Source organism: Pseudophryne corroboree, chromosome 4 (genome assembly GCF_028390025.1).
Source record: "Pseudophryne corroboree isolate aPseCor3 chromosome 4, aPseCor3.hap2, whole genome shotgun sequence".
In the NCBI taxonomy this organism is placed as follows: domain Eukaryota; kingdom Metazoa; phylum Chordata; class Amphibia; order Anura; family Myobatrachidae; genus Pseudophryne; species Pseudophryne corroboree.
In genome coordinates this window covers 839127872-839135477 of record NC_086447.1, presented here as the reverse complement: position 1 = coordinate 839135477, position 7606 = coordinate 839127872, and the positions used below count along the sequence as shown (strand labels likewise).

Below are 7606 nucleotides of genomic sequence, written 5' to 3'. Positions count from 1 at the left end.
CACGATTCAGCAGGCTCATTCTACGGCTGGATTGCCGTTACCAAATACGGTAAAGGCCCATTCCACTAGGAAGGTGGGCTCTTCTTGGGCGGCTGCCCGAGGTGTCTCGGCATTACAACTTTGCCGAGCAGCTACTTGGTCGGGTTCAAACACTTTTGCTAAATTCTATAAGTTTGATACCTTGGCTGAGGAGGACCTCATGTTTGCTCAATCGGTGCTGTAGAGTCATCCGCACTCTCCCACCCGGTCTGGAGCTTTGGTATAATCCCCATGGTCCTTACGGAGTCCTCAGCATCCTCTAGGACGTAAGAGAAAATAAGATTTTAAACCTACCGGTAAATCTTTTTCTCCTAGTCCGTAGAGGATGCTGGGCGCCCGTCCCAGTGCGGACTAAATTCTGCAAGGCTTGTATATAGTTATTGATTACATAAGGGTTATGTTACAGTTTTGATCAGTCTCTGGCTGATGCTGTTTTGTTTCATACTGTTAACTGGTTCGTATATTCCATGTTGTACGGTGTGGATGGTGTGGGCTGGTATGTATCTTGCCCTTAGATTAACAAAAATCCTTTCCTCGTACTGTCCGTCTCCTCTGGGCACAGTTCTTTAACTGAGGTCTGGAGGAGGGGCATAGAGGGAGGAGCCAGTGCACACCCATCTGAAGTCTTTAGAGTGCCCATGTCTCCTGCGGAGCCCGTCTATACCCCATGGTCCTTACGGAGTCCCCAGCATCCTCTACGGACTAGGAGAAAAAGATTTAGCGGTAGGTTTAAAATCTTATTTTTTTTCATTTAATTATTTCTTTCTTTCTTTTGCTACACTTAAAAAATTAATCATCATCAAAGTAATCATGATGAATTGTATCCCTTATGTGCAGCTGCATAAAGATATGTCTGAAACATACTGTATACTCATCACGTGTTTTACACATTATGGTACATGCTGTATCTGCAGGACTGTCCTATTTAAAGTGCATTCAGTTTTATCATTCACTTCACACATGAGCCCAGGTAACATCACCCTACAGACTAAAGCCTCTTTATGCATTTACTGATTGATTCAGTCTGTGATGCACTTTGAAAGTTTTATGGAGATGACTAATTAATATGGTTGTAATAATTTTGACTTAATTTGAATCAAGCACTTAAATCCCTCTAAAGATCTGCCAAAAGCATTTGGATCATCTCAATTAGACTACTGTAATGCCCTCTACCTTGGTGTCCCAGCAAAAGAATTGCACCGCTTACAGCTGGTGCAAAACGCAGCTGCCCGGCTGTTTACCAACCAGCCCCGTTCCACCCACATAACACCCATTTTCTACGCCCTCCAATGACTACCTGTAAAATGGCAAATTGTTTTCAAGATTGGCTTTCAAGGTCCTAGGTACCTGAAGCAGATTCTGATTCTATACTGCCCTGCTCAATTACTGCGATCTGTAGATGAAGGACTCCTAGAATCTCCCAGTATTCATCTGGAGGGGGGTCGAGCTTTTAGCCATGCGCCTCCGACTCTATGGAACTCCCTGTCCCGCACAGTGCGAGAGGCCCCCACTCTAGGATTATTCAAAAACAGATTCAAGACTTTCCTGTTTACTCAGCATTTCCGTAATGTCCCTCTAGTTAGTGTCTCTATGCTCTCTGTATTTAATAAAAAGATTTTCTGTACTGTATTATGTTCAGTCTATCTGTTAAGCGCCTTGAGATTTATTGGAGAAAGAGTGCTGTATAAATAAAATTATTATGATCTATATATTAATAGCAGAACAGCAACAATAAGTTTGGTAACTGCTCTTATCCAATTAGTAATGTCATAGATATCGTTAACGACCAAATGACCTAATAATGGGGGTCATTCCGAGTTGTTCGCTCTGTATTTTTTTTCGCATCGCAGCGATTTTCCGCTTAGTGCGCATGCGCAATGTCCGCAGTGCGACTGCGCCAAGTAAATTTGCTATGCAGTTAGGAATTTTACTCACGGCTTTTTCATCGTTCTGGTGATCGTAGTGTGATTGGCAGGAAGTGGGTGTTACTGGGCGGAAACTGGCCGTTTTATGGGTGTGTGCGAAAAAACGCTACAGTTTCTGGGAAAAACGCGGGAGTGGCTGGAGAAACGGAGGAGTGTCTGGGCGAATGCTGGGTGTGTTTGTGACGTCAAACCAGGAACGACAAGCACTGAACTGATCGCAGATGCCGAGTAAGTCTGGAGCTAGACTAGACAAAGGGCGATCGGGCACTGGTAAAGTAATACTGTTTTAATAATGTAGAACCAACATTTGGACAATAAAGCACTCCAAAATAGGAAAAAAGAAGAGAAGACTATGTCTTTTACTTCGATGAATAACGTTGTCCTGCTTGGTGGTGCGCCCAGAGCCAGAGAGTACATGTACTAGAAGGAAGGGAGAGAAAGAAGGCTCTTGTGTGGGCGCACTCTTGAAAGGAAAGGAAAATGCCTATGACATATAGAGAGAAATACTTAAAACATAACTTTTAATGTTTGTAATAAAAATACCCCTATAAATGATCCATATCAAAGAAAAAATGTGATGATTAGAATTAATAAAATGTTCTGGTCTGTTTAATCACACTTGGTAATTGGAATGGTTGTAGACATTGATTGGTCTTACCTCCAATTCCCCTGACCAGCACAGAATATCTGTGTTAATAGAACCAGGGAGTGATCATAAGAGTTATTAAATAAGTAAGACCCACTTGGGCTACTTGATTCAAAATTGGTTAGTCTCCTGCATTCAAATGAGCTGGACTTTCTGACGTAAGCCACAAAAATTAGTATTAAGCCTCAAAAAGAGAAAGAAAAAAGGGGGGAGAGAAGAATTAGTGGTGATGCTGCTGTTGGTGTTGCAAACACATGTGGAGGGAAATGGTCCCAACTCTACAACACCGGGTATTCGCAGGAAGTCTCCTCTCCTGGTACTGACCCGGCCCAACGCTGTTTGGCTTCCAAGATCAGACGAGATCGGGCATTGGCAGCGTGGTATGATAGTAGAGAATTTTTGGATTGCACCAATGAGAGTGCACCTATGTAAGAAACAGAAGAAAGAGGAAAAAGGGAGACAGAAAGAAAGAACGAGAAAAGAAGAAATGAAAAATAGTATGGAGAAGAAAAGGAATGAATCAGTGTAGCATAATTGATGGATCTGCTTTCTGCGTTAGACACAGCTCAACAATTCCCACTTGAGTGGTATCGTGTTCCGTGAATCGCAGATGAGAGTCCATGAAGCAATAGTGAAGTATGGGAAGGAGATATGAAAGATATGCTAGGTTGAACTGTCAAAAAAATTTATTAATTAATTAAGCATTGATTTTGAAAAACACATTATTATTTAACGTGCATATTTGGAATAAAGTGTAAAGGTTCAAAGAGTATGCTGAGGCTTACGATGAAATAAGATAATTATCAGACAAAATACTGGCCTCTGCTTGAAAAAAGTATTTCTTTGTAATGTGAATACTTTAACAGATATTGATTTTGGAAGAATAAGAGAAGAAAAAAAAAAAAAAAGAAAAAAGGGGGATGAAAAAGACAATTTGGGCTATATTTATTAGACAGTGGTGCTGTAGCAAAGAGCTATGTGTGTGCTGCATATGTCCAAATGGCATGGAATAACATACAACAGATAAATATAAAGTGCATCAAGAGTTTGTGGTCTGTGCAGAATATACACAGAACGGCAGTGGAACTCTGATAGGAATACACAGGTCTAGACATTTGCTGTATAATCAAGCATATTAATAAATGCACTTAATGTGTTGTTGTCTGTGCGCACTATATACAAAGCAGAGCACCAATAGATCCAATCGGATATGATGGAAGCTTAATGCCCATCAAAAGGTTGCCGTCTGTGCTAAGTATGCATGGGACAGCAGCAGGCTTGTAGTCAATGGTACTATCAGTCAAAAAATATCTGCGTATGCTACATGACTGTTAACATGCTGTCTAATACAACATAAGTAGTGAATACGAAAAAGTATTTTGCTGTCTGTGCAGGATGTGCACAGAACAGCTGAGGCTTACGGTCACCAAAATTGGAGAAGGAAGGCAGGTTAGGGCAGTGTCATGTGCCCAGGCAGGAGCTGAGAAATCACTCCATGTGTGGTCCCCCTCTCGGAACGGAAAACGCGTTTCGCCCTGACGGGCTTGTTCACTTCCGGGTTTAGGAGGGAGTGTGCAACGTAGGGTTATATAGCAGCTGAGGGGTGTATACTACCCATTAGTTGGAGGATATCATTGGCGCGGGGCTGAGGATAGCAACGGCCGCTGTGAAGCGTCTGTCCGTTGTTATGGAGACGATACGTGACGTGCAATTGGGGGGCGGGGCTTGTGCGATCACGGGAGGCCACTGGGTGACTGGCCGTGTGTGCACACATGATGGCCCTGAAGTATCGCGAGATCGCGGGCGCCATCTTTGTGGATGGCAATTGCCTGTTTGTGAGTGCAAATAAGTCCTTGGCGCCATCTTAATTAATGGCAAGACAGCGGCGCTAGGAAAGGAAGACTGAATTACAACATAGATAGAATAAAGAATTAAAGAAACATTGTAATAGATAGAACCCTGGGTGGGAAGGCAGGTAGGAGAAAATTGAAGTGGCATCAATGGAGATAGAATAAGAATTAATTGAATATAAAAAAATATATAAAAAAATAAATAAAAAAATGAAAAATAAAAAATATATACAAAAATTTATATTGACAAGGGATAAATGAAAATGAAAAATAAAAATAATAAATGGAAAGTAAAATGTAAATGGAAATGGAATGATTATAAAAACTAGTGATAGAAGTACCTTGGGAATTAAAATAGAATGGCAGATCAGCAGTGCCAAAAAAAATTTTTTTGTTGATACGCAAGGAAAAGATGTGAACGTAAATGGGGTACATAATTTGAGGGTGTGGGAGGATTGAACTGTGTTAATGAAAAGGGTAGGAGGTTAGGGGAGGGGGAAAGAGGGAGAAAAGAAATGGTGAACACCATAAGGTGAGTGGGACAAAGTGTGCCAGTGAGGTGGAATAGATGACTGGGGAACGGTGTAGCTAGGGAGTATTGGAGGAGAAGGGGAGGTTAGTGAAGGGAAGGGAAGTGCAAACGGGTAGAGGTGACCACCCATTGAAGGCCTGTGAATGGAGTGTGGGTGCAGGGATAAGTGGGTGGGGGGATGAGGTGGGGAAAGAGGAGGGAAGGGGAGATTAATAGAGGAAAAAAAAGGAAGGGGGGGGGGGGAAAGAGGAGAATGGGCAGTTAAAGGAGTGTTAAATATATAGAAACGGTGAGAATTGGAATAAATTCTGTTGGAGGAAAAATTATTCACAAGAACACTGCATAATTGATGTTTTCATTCAGGCCATAAGGCCTGAGACTGTTGAGCCGAAAGATCCATTCACTTTCCTTCTTGTATAGTTCCTTAGTAATATCCCCACCTCGTATGCCCAATTGGACACGATCTAAACCGAAGGCTTTGAATTCTTTGATGGATCCCTTGTGGTGATGGTGAAAATGCCTGGCAACAGAAGTAAGTTGTTTCATTCGTGCAAGGTCTTTCGCTGCATTGCGTATGTTGCCCAAGTGTTCCAAAACTCTTTCTTTGAGTTTTCGTGTGGTCATGCCGACATATTTTAGATTACATCCGCAGGTTATACAGTAAATAACTGCTTGTGTATCACAATTAAAATAGTGTTGTAATTTCACTGTTTGGTCATATCTGTCCTTAATCGTGTTGATTTTCAGAATCTGAGGGCATGATTTACATTTACCACAGGGAAAGGAGCCTGTGACCGAGGGTTTCTTCAGTGTAGTTGTTGTGAAGTGGCTCTGAACTAGCTGATCTTTAATGTTTTTGGATCTCCGCCAGCTCATCTGTAGTGGTGAATTCAAAAAAGGGGATAAATCAGGATCCAGCTGTAATATGGAGAGGTGTCTTGTTACCGCATTCTTGAGCATTCTCCACTCAGGGCAGAACGTTCCTATGAATCTAATAACATCTTCCTGTTCGGGGACCTCTTTCTTCTTCTTGAAAATCAGACTCTCTCTCTTTACCATTGCTGTAGCTGAATATGCGCGTTTGAGTGATCGTCTGCTATAACCCCTAGTCAGGAGGTGATTAGTGAGTTCTCTGCTCTTGTTTTTGAAGGTGTGTTCTTCTGAGCAGTTGCGTCGTAGCCTAAGATACTCTCCTTTGGGGATGTTTTCCACCGTCGGGGGAAAATGAGAGCTGGTCTGGAAGAGGAGACTGTTGGTTGCAGTCTCCTTCCGATATAGCTCAGTTTCAAGAAAGCCTGTAGTGGATTTATAGATATTCAGGTCCAGGAATGGAACTTTTTCTGCACTGATGGTGTAGGTCAGATTGATGTTGAGGTCATTGGTATTAAGGATGGTAATAAAGTCCATCAGAAGGTCCCTGTCTCCGTCCCAGATGATGAAGATATCGTCGATGTATCTTAGCCATAATATCACATGAATGGTGTATTTTTCATTGATGGTTTTAAAGACATAAAAGTGTTCCCACCATCCCAAAAACAAGTTTGCATACGTCGGTGCACAGGCTGCACCCATTGCTGTACCTCTCACTTGTAAGAAAAAATTTTCTTGAAAAACAAAGTAATTCTTAGAGAGGACAAAGTCGAGTAATCTCAGAAGAAAATTTGAGAAATCTTTCTCGCCTCCTTGATCCAGATAATATTTGACAGCTCTAAGGCCTTGATGATGGTTAATGCTAGTGTAGAGTGCCTCTACATCTAGAGTCACCAGAAGAAAATTGGTTTCAAAATGTATATCATGGATCTTGCGTAGTAGATCAGATGTGTCTTGTAGATAGGAAGGCAAAGAAAGAACAAAGTCTCGAAGATGCAGGTCCAAAAATCTACTCGGTTGTTCCAGAAGTCCGCCGTTGCCAGACATAATAGGTCTCCCTGGTGGGTTAAGGGCATTTTTATGTATCTTCGGCAGAAGATAAAATGTGGGTGTTTTTGGGTTCTGGACTGTGAGATATTGTGATTCCTGCTTGGTGATTGTACATTGAGCTACGGCTTCCTGTATTAGGTTATTGTAGGCGGTCAAGAATCTGGCGGTGGGATTGCTGAGAAGTTTTTGATAGCATGCTGGATTATGTAGTTGTCTATGAGCTTCAGTGATGTACATTTCTTGGGGCCAAAGGACAATATTGCCACCTTTATCCGAAGGTTTTATAACGATGTCACGCCATGTGCCTAATTCCTGGAGTGCTTTTCTCTCCTTGAATTTGAGATTATTAGGAAATTGCTGAAGTCCGTTTTTAGTTTGTATAATCTCAAATTCAAGGAGAGAAAAGCACTCCAGGAATTAGGCACATGGCGTGACATCGTTATAAAACCTTCGGATAAAGGTGGCAATATTGTCCTTTGGCCCCAAGAAATGTACATCACTGAAGCTCATAGACAACTACATAATCCAGCATGCTATCAAAAACTTCTCAGCAATCCCACCGCCAGATTCTTGACCGCCTACAATAACCTAATACAGGAAGCCGTAGCTCAATGTACAATCACCAAGCAGGAATCACAATATCTCACAGTCCAGAACCCAAAAACACCCACATTTTATCTTCTGCCGAAGATAC

At 41.9% G+C, this 7606-nt stretch overlaps 1 pseudogene; it reads right to left on the bottom strand.

Moving 5' to 3' along the window:
* Positions 1 to 2885: 2885 nt before the first annotated feature.
* On the bottom strand, positions 2886 to 3004 carry LOC134913287 (5S ribosomal RNA; annotated as a pseudogene).
* Between the last annotated feature and the right edge of the window lie 4602 nt (positions 3005 to 7606).